The sequence below is a fragment of the Scomber scombrus genome, chromosome 16 (genome assembly GCF_963691925.1).
Source record: "Scomber scombrus chromosome 16, fScoSco1.1, whole genome shotgun sequence".
Taxonomy (NCBI): domain Eukaryota; kingdom Metazoa; phylum Chordata; class Actinopteri; order Scombriformes; family Scombridae; genus Scomber; species Scomber scombrus.
The window spans coordinates 25,962,878-25,976,084 of NC_084985.1; the positions used below are offsets into that span (position 1 = coordinate 25,962,878).

General features: G+C 39.2%; 2 protein-coding genes across 4 annotated transcripts in view; one reads left to right on the forward strand and one right to left on the reverse strand.

The window, feature by feature from the left end:
* thrb (thyroid hormone receptor beta) overlaps positions 1 to 13,207 on the reverse strand; it is a 123,904-nt gene that overhangs the window by 92,832 nt on the left and 17,865 nt on the right. For 2 of the 3 annotated variants that reach the window (XM_062435608.1, XM_062435606.1), the window contains exon 2: positions 12,770 to 12,893. The exons of the other annotated variant lie outside the window; for it this stretch is intronic. The gene's annotated coding sequence lies outside the window, so the exon portion shown is untranslated. The remainder of the gene's footprint in view (positions 1 to 12,769; positions 12,894 to 13,207) is intronic. 3 annotated transcript variants of the gene reach the window in all.
* Positions 1 to 13,207, forward strand: part of septin7a (septin 7a) — a 461,874-nt gene that overhangs the window by 9,892 nt on the left and 438,775 nt on the right. The gene's annotated exons all lie outside the window — the stretch shown is intronic.

Here is a 13,207-nt window from a genome sequence, read left to right on the forward strand (position 1 = left end):
AGGATATTTCACGTTTTTTGGCAAGTTTCGTGGGAACCACGGGTTCTCCTTCACGTTTGGAAGGGGAAAGTGAGGGTAGGGGTATTCAGTCGGTTGCAATGTGCAACCTCATCATGGCACTAAATCCCACACACTGCACCTTTAAGGTGTTGTTTTTCCCTCATTTTACAGATTGTTCAGTCAGCAACACTTTGACTGAAATACACAAGTTTTCTTTTTTTTAAAGAATAGGACAAACGTCATGAAAAACCAGCATTTCCTTTTCATGCTGTTAATTATATTTGCTCCCTAAATTATCAAGCACATATTTTTACTTGTTACTATGTAATATTTAACATTATTTTTTATAATGCTGTTTATATGACCATTTATGCATCTAAGAATGTAGTTCTAATAAAAATATTTAATTTATCAATTAAAATCTAAAACAATTAAAATGTCAGTTACGTCAATGTCAGATGATGTCCATGTGTCATAACACAAAAACTCCCTTACTGTTTTATTTTCCTCTGTGTGTAAAAGTAAATTATGTATTTTTGCACAAACAAAACTAGAAGAAAACACCCAGTGGGAGTAAGTCCTCCTCGCCTGATCCTTATTCAAAGCTTCTTGTTAGACACTGTCTCGGTAGAAAAGGGATTCACAGAATAGAAGCGCATATGCAAACCAAAACTGTGCAATACCACCATCGGAGAGAGTCAGCTATTTCAGTGCATTATAATTTCAGAGAGTGGAGTGAGTCAGCAAAAGAGGGGAGCGGATGAGAAAAAAAGACAGAGGCTTTAAAAGATGAGGACTATCGGGGAGGACAACAGATGGTAAGTGTAACGCAGAGATAAAGGAGAAAATGAATTAGGCAAACTACAGAGCAGCACTGAACAATATCCCAGAGTCCAGAGGGTCCTTTGAAACAGCGGGGTGATGAAACCTCCTGTGCTTGTTGGCACAGGGACACTGCAGGGGCCACGCAGCTCTGAGCTCCACAGCCAAGGCCTTACATAACAGGCCACACTGCTAAAGGCTCCCATTACAGCACCCCTTAAAGGTAAAATGGTAAATGGGCTGCATTTATATAGCGCCTTTCCAGTCTTCTGACCACTTAACACGCTTTACATTACATGCCAACATTCACCCATTCACACACATTCATACACTGATGCAAAGTGCCAACCTGATCGTCAGGAGGAGCTTCTAATGCTCATTCACACACACACACACACACACGCACACACCCCAACGGCACAGCCTTTGGGAGCAATTTGGGGTTCAGTATCTTGCCCAAGGACATGACATGCAGACTGTAGGAGCCGGTTATCGAACCACCGACCTTCCAATTAGTGGACAAACCGCTCTACCTCTGAGCCACAGCCACCCCAAAAGCACACTAACCAGCATGAAGACCGAACATGTTGAGGTTGAAATGTCTCTTATACCTCATAATGAGAATATTATAAAACTACTGTGTTAAAAAAGATTGTGAGTTTGTGAAATGAAAGCATTTCTTTTTGTACAGTCACCAATTGTGAACCAATGAAAAATGTATCTCAATATGTAAATAAAACCGTTTTTACTAATACTACTATTTGTCAACCAAGATGTCCCCTGAATAAATGATTTAGAGGTGTGGAGAAAGGGTTTGCAGTTATAGGTTATTAAATCAAATCTGTTCAAACATGATTTCAACAATCAGTTTAGTCTGACATGAATATCTGAGTACAGATTGAAAACAGGAAACTGTGTGAAAATCTAAAGTCAAAAGTTCAAGTCTGTGTGGGTGACACTGATGGTACAAGGATGAATTATAACTCACTCAACATGATCTAATGACTACTCAATCATAACATGAATTTCACTCAGAAAGGAGGTTAATCTATAATATAAACAGAGGAATAATAATTCTTCTGACTGGCTGACCTCATTTGGCCAGCTCAGGATGGTTTTTGATATGATATTTCATTATTTTTTGATGTTATTAATTCCCACGTCATTAAATGACTATGTACGATGTGAAAGAGGACACACTTAGTGACAAAGTCAGACGGAATATTTATGTGACTTGTTTGCTTCTTCTAAACTCATCGGTTTCATTTAGTCTTACCTCATCAGCTCAGGCTGCAGCTGTTTTCATCAAATAAGTTTTAATAAATCCACTATGCACTGTCTGCCCAGAACTAAACAACATACAGACAGTGTGAGACTGATACAGATATGTTTCTCAAGAACTGGTGGAGTTTATAATGGACAAAGCTAAGAAGGACGATAAGGTGGCTGGATGTATTGACAGGAAACCTTTGGCCAACATGTTAGCCATAACAACTTCAGCTTTTTGTCCAACAGTTGGCCACAACGATCACTTTCTATAGCTGGATGTATTCTGAAACACACTTTTTTAAGGTGATGCTAGAAGAAAAGCTGCAGGGGTCATTCAAATCAAGGCTTAACCCCTCTGTAGTATGGATGTACATCAGCAAAGTGTTTGATTGACAGACCAACCAACCAAACATCACCATCCTTTTGCACACTAGCTGGTCTTAAACACCAACCTTGGAAATCTAATTGTTTTTATTACAATATTTGCTTCTTTTCATTAGTCAATTTGTTCTATCTGACTTAGTGTATCCACTTTTTTTTTCAAACTACATCATCCACTACTTTACAAATACCTACTTTTAAAGAATGCCTGTAAAAAGCCCAGGAGGGCAGGAATGTGTTTTTTCTTCAGTTGGTGTGTGGACCTGAGAAGCAAGCTAAATAATGACTTAATAAACACTGCTGCATCATTTCACTCTCGTCTACCTGGTTGCTGGGGGACTGGTATTTCTGGCTCTTACAATGGATCTCTCCAACAAAATATTGGAGTAGTATTGGATTTTTATGTTTTTATTTTTTTATTTGTATGTTTTATTTGAAAGAGTTGAGATTAAATCCTGGTATTTTCAAAATTCCACTCATGTCACCTATGTTTAGCCAGTTACCCACAGAAATAACCCAAACACGAGTTTATTCAGTGATGAAAGTGGACTCAGAGATGTTTGGTGAGCCAGCAACATTTTGTGGTTCTCAAAACTAATGTTACACTTATTATTATCTACTAACTTTGCTTCTTGTTACAATATATTACTGCCTCTAGTCTTACCCGTTCCTGGTCTTTCTCAAGATGAATGAAGGCCAGTAACAGTACATGAAAGCAGCACTCTTAGCAGGCAAACCTCAAGTTCCACCCACAACTCTACTGAGAATAAAGACAGATGAAAAAAATCTGTTATTGCTAGACATTACGCAGATGTTTCTAGAAGATCTACAGTGAAAATGTGGGATTTCATATATTTGGTGTTTTTAAATGAAATGTAAATGTGAGAGAGTGTAAATAAAACTTGTATCATGAGCTGCTGGCAAAAGTTAAATAGCAGTCCCCAGTTCCATGTCGTGTTTGTCACTTTGTTGATAAAGTAGAAAGTAAAGAAATACGCTTTAAGCAATGTTCCAGTCCAGTTACCGTTTCCATATCTGATGACAAACAAAGCCAACACCAGATGAAACCCATGTTAAGGTTTAGAGAATCTGCTCTTTGCTATTTGGATCTGTAAACACCCAAATGTCAAACAAACAAACTGTCCTATCGTCGTGTATGATGTAATGCGAGGTTCAGACCAATCTTATTAAGGGATAAGGCTCGCATTATTCTGTTTTTCTTTTTGTCAACAAATTTCTCAGTGCTTGCCGGTTCCTAACCTGTCTGTGGCTCTCAGCCCAAACCCCATTTATTCCTACTGAAGAAGAAAAGCTTTAAAAACAGGACACACTATAGTTTCATTTTAAACAGCTGGGCACTGTTGTTTGCAGAAAACATTACTCCAACAGGAGTAAATAGTTCATTTCTTGGAACCTATTTTCAGCTGTGGATTAATACACATTTAGCACTCTAGGGAAATGGTTTCCCAACCTTTTTTGACTTGTGACACATTACAATGAAGCACTGTTTACTTGTGACCCCTTCAAATGACAAGATGTGGGAAAAGTTAGTTGGATTTATCTTATTCGAAAGATATTTAGAGGGCTGAATAAGCACAAAGGAGATAGTTAATCATTTGGTGATGCCTCAAATGTACCTTGGAACTTGGAGGGTTAACTCCCAGGCTAGAAAAACGCTGTTCCAGTGAGTATTTCAGGGACAGGGTGGTGTGTGTGTGCGTGTGCGTGTGTGTGTGTGTGTGTGTGTGTGTGTGTGTGTGGGACTGAGTGAAAACAGTGTGTGTGTTCATGGTTACGAAAGAACATGTCACCCAGTGCAACAGTGTGACTCACTGGTGTGTTTTTAATCATTTTTGGACAACACAGGGCTCTGCTGGGGAAATGCAGGATTTATATGTATTGAGCAGTTTTGTCACAGTTCCAATGACAGTTAAACTTATTCATCCATATAACCAAATACTGCTGACCCCGCTACAGTTAGCCTTTGTGCCTGCTAGTATTTCAGGGTGAAAATGTCTTATTTTACAAACTGCTGACACCTGAGACAGCTTCAGTTCATACAGAATGTTAACACGAGTACTAGCATGATGAGGAACCGTGATAAAAAACAGATTATCGGATATGGATTACTGACACACCCCAAAAATTAGCGGTTTGGATGGGAGTCTGCAAGGAAAAGGCAATCTGTGTTTGGTTTTGGCATAGCCTCTTACACAATCTTACCCTGCCAGCCCATGCAGTATTGATACAATCATATAAAATCAGCAGCCTTTTTTTTTTTTACCCCAACTCACCCCATCGCTCAGAGTGCACCATGGAGCGGCACTGCCAGGGGCAAAAAAGTGAAGATGAAGGCTTTTACAGCTCATCTCTTTCTATCTCCATGAATAATTCATCCCAGTCCAAGCCTTTTTTTAACTTCAAAGAGGTCAAAACCAGAGCCACACTTGTACCGTATACTGTAGAAAAACTTTATTGTTAATTGTACAACAGGGTTGTAGAGATAAAGTTGTTCTATACACTACTAATGTTACTGGAGTTTGTACCTCTTTAGAATGTTTTTCCTCCTCCATGCACCTTAGAAGTAGGTGAAGTTGTGCCAGAGACCCCTCCTCTGCCTCCAGTGTTTTTTAACTTTCCCCCGAAGCATGAAAACACAATGCAGCTCCACACTGACTGCCAGGTGGTTCATAAGCTCCTCATACCTAACAGAAATCCACTCCTGATTATAACGGGATCACATAAGGCCACATAACCAGAGGTTTTTACTGACGAGACTGGCAAAGGTAGTGTGTTAACCCACACAGGGTGTTATCCGTTTTGTCTGAATCATGCACTGAATGTGAAAATCTGGATTTAGAAGCAGAAGAAAAACAGAGAAACAGGAGGGTTTTTTCCCCGCAAATGTGCTTTGGGAATAGTTTCAGTGAAAGAAAGACAAAAACAACTGTTTCATAATAATTGGAACATGTGATGAGAGCAGAGATGTATGTGTGGTTATTTAGTGGCAGATCACCAAATAATGAAGTATTGTAGTATTCTAAAGTGGGTATCATTTGAGGCTTTTTAGTGCTGAATCACACCTTCCATCATTTGCAGTACCTGACACTGGAAATAGTGGATTCATACACTTTTTCTAACATATTTTTTAATCTTTCAGCTGAGAGAGAATATCAAGTCACTCCAAGTCAAGAAGCTTAAGTCCAAGAGAAGTGTGTAAACTGTTGGTGATTAAGTCAAAGCTCAGTTCAGTCTAAATTCCTCAGATTCAGTCCGCTTTTTTCAATACGCTACTATCATCCTTCTCAAACGTCATCAAACACAAGCAGCCAAAAAAGAAGTTCCAGCAAAAAACTGATGAGGAACTATCTGATGTAAGAATTAGAACACAAATCTGACCAGACATTCAGAGCCAGCTTTTAGTAATTGACAGTTTTCAATACTGCGACATTTTGGTCCTAACCACAAACATCCTGGCATTTGATATCTAGTACAACTTAAAGCAGTAATGAAACAAATGTGTGATATGTACATGTTTGATGAGATCAAAAGGAGATCACGACCTACCTGTATTGGTGTCAACGCGTATTTGATCATGATCCAGGCACATAGAAGAGAAAGAAAGAGTACAATGTGAGTTTATGTCATTGAACATCAGTGCACGGTAAATTCAGTCAATCTGTGTCAGAAGCATAACCCTATTCACTGCAAGTCACATGAAAAGTTTGAAGGCATAAGTTATTTATTTCTGAGGATGGTAAACTGAGGGAAATGAGGCCAGGCCGCTCTGTCTGATCTAGTTCAAGTGGTCAAAGCACATTTCAACCTCCGCTAAGCTTAACTTTAAGGCCTTCCTTCAGGGATGCCTTTTAACTATTTGTTAAAAGACAACCACACGCTGAATAGATGATATATCTGTGTTGAAATGTTGCTGCCAATGACCTTTTGTTTGCTCAGTGAAGGAAGTGTGTTAGCATAAAGATGGCACACACGATTATCTGCTGTCAGCGTCTGACTACAGTTGGAACGCGCAGTCTGAACCGTATGGGAAATGACACATCTGTGAGATCTTCCTGTTCTTCTGTTATTTATGATTCTGTACCACCACTGCAGATTATCCATACGGTGGTTATATTCACAGATCAGATTTTCAAAACATCAGCATGTGTCAGTGTTGATCTCTACATCTCCAGACATTTTGAATCATATTATAAAGGAACATGGACTTTGAGAATAATAGAAACACAATAACAAAAGGCACCCAGAGGGTCCACCGGGACTATTATACTATTATCAGAAAGTGAAGTAAAACCAGGTCATCAGGAACATGTTCAAAGCAGGACGGATGAATGATGCAAATGAAGCGATGTGTGATGTCCAAACAAATGTGGCTCTATTTAATTACAGTTATCTTAAATACAAAGGGGAAGGTGCATGACAGTAGTTGCCAAGAGCAACAATAAATTCACTAAAGCTTTTGTCCTGGAGATGAACTGTCAGTGATGAACTGCAGAGATTGGCGGTGATTTTAATCATGAGGAAATTCCCTGCTTGCACACCACTATTATAAGCTGGGGTCCTTCTATAATTTGTAGCCATCGCAGAGGTCATTTTTGATCCTAGGCCAATCGGCCAAGTCGGTAACGTATAGTTTCCACCACCGATGGCTGTGCATACAATATTTCATCGAACAAAGAGGTCAACCAAAAAAGATATGTGCAAATGATTTGGATTTTTTTATTCCAAGAATTCCTGTTTTTTCCTACTTTCCTTGATGCACCATTAAAGAGGCTACAGTGGATACTAATAAAAACCCTCAGCATTGACACCATCCATCAAATAAGTAGAATCTCCAAAGATAGTGAGACGTGTTGTACAATCTCTCAAAGGAATTGTTCAACTTTTTTGGAAATACACTTGTTTCCTTGAGTAAGATGAGAAGATCAATACCAATCTCATGTCTGTATGTTAAGTACTGGGCTGTAGTAAGGAGGTGATTATATAAGCTTAGCATAAAGTTCTGAAGGATAGTGAAAGAGCTAGCCTACCCCTGTCCAATGTTCAGAAATATGCCTATCAAGACATATAAAACTCACTAATTAACACATTTTATCACGTTTTTTTAATCCTTACATAACCAGAAGTTTGTGTATGGACAAGTTGTAGCTTCAGGGGGAGTTATGTATTGTAACTAATTTATTATTCACAGTCACAGTGATGTCCCAATATTCGTGGTGTTGTCGCAATGAGGTTGCCAGGAAAGCAGTGCCATAGCTGTTTCTAGGCATATTTTAGGAGAGCCTGGCTGGCTTTTTCCCCAATACCTCCAGTTTTAATGCTACGCTAATGATCTTCTTACCTAATCAACTCTTTAGTGAAAACACATATTAGCTTATTCTCCCAAAAATGTCCTTTCAACAGGCTCTGAAACAAGCATCGTGGGCAGTGGCGTGCACAGACTTTTTGAAGCGCACAAAGGGCACATACAGCGCATTCTCGCCACTGAAGAGGGCACTTAATCTCGCGTTTTGGCTCCCAAGAGGGCACTTTAGCGCACGTTTTTGCCACCCAAGGGGGCAGTTTAGTGTGTTTTGCCAACCGGGAGGGCACCTTAGCACGCATTTTGGCTTCCAAGCGGGCACTTTAGCGAGCGTTTTTCAACAATTGGGCCACGAGGGGGGGCGACTCCCCTTGTGCACATCACTGATCGTGGGGCTGCTGCTATGTCTCAGTTTCAACGTTGGATTCGGTCAGTAATTCTGAGAAAAAATGCAAACTTTGACTTTGGCTTGTGAATGCACCACACTAAACTCAGACACAGATTAAATAACAAAATGACATGGTACTGTAGTAATCCTTGTCCAGTGTGAAAGTCTGTAATTTGAAAAAGGGGAAATGCTTTCACAAACCTCTTCTCATTTTGGTTATGACTAATGTTCCCAGTTTAGTAATGTGACCCAGTGATTTCTGATTAGTCTATTTAAGTGTAATTTGTTTTTGGCGTATAAGTTCTTTAAAGTCCTAGTTGTAAGAACATGCATCTGTCTGTTGCATTTTTATCCTCGCAGCAAACCACTGCGTCAGAATTTTCCTCTCCACAGCAATTCCCTTTTGCATAATACTGCCTCATTTATCACAGCGTGCCAGCAGTCATTCATTCACTCAAACATCACTTTCACAGCTGGAGTTTCATTGTGATGTGTTCTGACCCATTCATTTGACTTTGGTGAGTCAGTAGATATGGTCAGCTTAATAGTAAATCAGCATTTTTTGAATGTGTTTCACAATAAATGGGTTTTAATGTGACAGCAATGGTAGGTCATTAATGTGAAACCAGCTTTGGAAGTGTTGATTTCTGTGCTCCAGTGTATAATAGATGTTACCACAGTGTGTCTCTGACAAAGCATGACAAGGGAGAACAACTGGGAAACATAAATGGCATTTCATATCACGAATGAAAACAAACTTTTAGAAACGTGACTGCCAGACTACTACTACTAGATTGGCCGACAGATTAAAATAGTATTTTGTAGAAGCTACGTAGTTCAGTTTTACACCGTCAGCAAAAATAAGAGGAAGATGACGCAAGTGCAAAAAAAGGATGGATTTCATATTCTTTCAACCTTTCAACTGAAAATTGCAGTATTCTAAAGTTCTGGTACTCTTAGCATATTCTCAGCTGGATTTTGACAGGAGACATCACTTATATAGCTGAAAGCAACACCTATACAAGTCTAATGAAGAGAGTCTTAACCTTAGACCACCCATTCTTAAAACACATCAATCTGTGTATCATGTGAGTCCTGGGATCGACATTAGTGCTGATCAAGACAATTTTTTGAGCGATGTTTACTATAGTAAGCAAAACTAAACAGTAGGTGCTGACAGATGCAATTATATATATTTTTTAAATTAGCTTCAGCAACATTTTGCAAGTAAATGACATTTTCATAGCGCTGCTTGTGATGAAAACAAGCAGCGCCTGTTTAAATCCTGTCAAAACCTGCCCACAACAACTATAGACACTTAACTCACTACAGATATTACAATAAAACACTACCCAAAGGCAAGAAGGTGGCGCTGCATGCTACATTTTTTTAACGCAGAGCTTTTCAGGCTGTAAAATTGTAATTTTAGGCCTACTGTAAGCTAGGTGTGCACTATGCAGCTGTATTATCTAGAATAAGAGAGCAGATATGAACTGCAAATAATATGCTTCAAGTGGAGCATATACAATGAAAATGAAGTGGGGCCCAAGATTGATAAATGTCTGTTTTAACAAAGGCTGCACTATGGCAACTGAAATAAGATCACATTCTTGATTCAGACTTTTTACAATCTGATGTTTATCTGACAATGATTCAGCTCTGTTTGCACCAGCAGGAGATCTGCTGCATCACAACAAACACTTCAAATTTCTCCCTAAGTTCAACACAAATATGATGTGTGTGTCCATGTGACAAACTGCACAGGGTGGGTAGAGCAGGACATTGCTGTAAATAAATGTGACATAGTGTGACATATAGCAGCAGTAAAAATGTGGCAAAACGGAAAAAAGCTTCTTTGAAACAAAAACAAAAAAATGTGTTAGAGTTGCAGAAATCCAACACTGGTGAAAGAGAAACAAATAAATCCATTCTGACAAACCGCTGTGCTCGTTCTGTTAAAAGGTTGCACAATTTTACAGAGAAGAAACTCAACAGAAGCACATTTGACACTACAAATGGGTATAACTGATTGAAACGTCACAGGAAGGCCAAGAAACCCTCAGCAGTAAATCCCCTAGTCCCCTGAACATTCACACACCACAGCTGGAGCCTTAAACACACTACAGAGGCTACAACTTATTACCCAAGTGAGGCAAAGATAATCCTCTGGTCACCACTGCAAAACAACAGATTTATGCTTTGCTTGACAAATGCTATTCAGTGGTTTCCCTACAACTGTACTTCATCTTGTGATTCCTGCCCTAATGACAAAAAGCATCTTCTTGAGACCACAGCAGATATATAGTTAAGCTGAACTATCCATAATGACTTCATCATAAACAATTACAAAGGATTTAAGTAAGCTCTTCATGACTGCATCAGGGTACAGGTGAGCTGTATATTAACTACAGTCTTTATCATTCTTTTAAACAAACATTACCAAAGTGTTAGCATTCCTCACAGTTGCATATGAACTGTGTGTTGAAATAAAAGCAGTGTTTCCTTTACTAGAAGCTGTTTAATTATTCAATATTTTTTCAGTAAATGGTAAATGGACAGTACTTACATAGCACTTCCACTAAAGTGCTTTTACACTACATGTCACATTCACCCATTCACACACATTCATACACTGATAACAGGAGCTACCACACAGGATGCCAACCTGCTCATCAGGAGGAGACTAACATTCATACACCATTGGCGCAGCCATCGGGAGCAATTTGGGGCTAAGTATCTTCCCTGAGGACACATGGACATGTGGAGTGGAGGAGCCAGGAATCGACCCGTCAATCTTCCCATTAGCGGATGACTGCTCTACCTCCTGAACCACAGCCGCCCCCAATACTCAGGAGAGTACAGTAAAAAAAATAAATCATGCATTACCATGGTGGACCAAGTTGGTGGACCGAGCCATGCCAACAGTGTGTGAATGTGAATGAGGTCGAGTTTAGAGCTAACTTTTAGCTACCCCTAAAAAAGTGAGTGAACTGAATGAGTAACTATCTCAGAGTGTCAAAGGCTGCACCTATTATAAATATAACAGCACAAAAAGTATGTATGGTATAACTGAATATACACATACAGTATGTAGTAGTATGGCTTGTTAATACAGTATAGCTATATGGGCCCAATATTGTTGACACCACCTCAGACTGTAAAAAATACATATTAAAATTAATGGATTACTTACATTTCTGTTCTTTCATTATAATAACAGAACAAAGGACAATAATAATGAATTAGCATTGTAAAAAAAATAAGTACAGTGAAAAGTAACATTGTTCTTTCTTCCAAGGCTAGAGAGGATTAAGTTCCAAAGGAAGATTAGAGATAGTGTAGGCTACTTAACCAAAATAAGTGTATCACTGGCTAGTCATCAGGCCACAGCAGGCATACTTTCTACTGTGTTGTCTTATAGTTAACACAGCCAGTGTGAAGATATGCTACGCTTTTGTTTGGCATTGTGTTTTTTAAGGATGAAGTTTGTCCTTTTTGCTTTGTGATTTCATATGTACATTTTGAAATGAATTTCTAGTTGTTTGGCATTTGAAATCCTGGTCTTGTTTGGCATTACAGAGCCACCACAGCTTAGTGAAGTGCTAAGGTCAAGAACATGTTTAGAAAAGAAATAGTCATACACAAGAGAAGAAGTACAAATAACAGACGGGAAAAGTAAAAGGTCAACATTGTGTAAGACGAGACTACAGCTTTTACTTTAACATTGTGTAGACCGGCACCATGCCTGTCTTTTACATCGGGGGAAAACACCAATTCTGGCAGCCACAGTTTTATGTGTGTGTGTGTGTGTGTGTGTGTGTGTGTGTGTGTGTGTGTGTGTGTGTGTGTGTGTGTGTGTGTGTGTGTGTGTGTGTGTGTGTGTGTGTGTGTGTGGATGTTTTTCTGAGAATGGCTGCACAGTTTGCTCTCCACACTGAACTCTACATTTGTATGCTGCACAGGGGTTCGTCTTTGAGAAATGTCAAAGAACTTTTTCTTTTCAACTAAAATACAAAATGCATTAGTTCCAGGCTGTTTTGCTGAAATGCCAATTAAAGCGGTCAAGTAGGCTCAGAGTGCACTGTTGAACTTTTCAAATAAGACTCAGGCCACAGTGACACTTGATGGATTGAATCCAGTGTTTCCCCTATAATTGAACAAGCCTGGCGGGCCGCCAGTCCAACGAGAACCCCCGCCAGGCCAAAAAAATCTGTTTTAGTTTTTTTCAAATGAAGACGTAATGCCAGATATCCATTCATTTGGAAATCAATAGCATTTAGGAGCCTCTGTGCAGGTCTGTTAAAAAACGTAAGTCTACCTCTTTGTCATTGCCTGGGAAACTGGGTACTGAGCTGCTGTAAGGAATAGGGCAATGTGTGAAAAGTGATGGAGCATAGGAAAACATAGCAGTAAGTTGTCAATCTGGCATTAAATATACAGTATAAACTGCAGTGTGTCAGGTAATAAATGCAGAAGCTTCTCAAGACAAAGGAAAGACTCATGTGTTGTTTCCACAATTGCTGGAAAACTGAAGGCAGTTAGCTCCAAGGTTAGCCTAACCTGACCAGGCTCACTTAAGATGGACTGACCTTTAAGGTGGACCAGCTACTCTCATTTTAGGGTCAATCTCAGCTGCTCCTACACAGAGAATGGAGAAATGTCTGGCTCCCAAGTTCTGCTCAGCGTGCACGATAGATGTAACAGAGGCAGCTCCTGTAAATAAACACATTGCACACACACACACAGTAACTAATCTCTCCTTTTATTTAACTCAACAAGGCTGCACATGCTAACCCTACTAACTGCCTATACCAGCTTGTTCTTCTGACTTGTTACGTCTACTCAATGTAAAACTGTTCAAAAATGTGACATAAAATGCTAAAAGTATTTTAAAATACAGATTTCTATCATGAAATCAAGTTTCAAGTCTATTTATTTATCATTCCAACCATATCTATTAAATACATACAGTGGAATGAAATTGTGTTTATCAGGACCAAAGTGCAAGAGAAATAGAATAAATAACT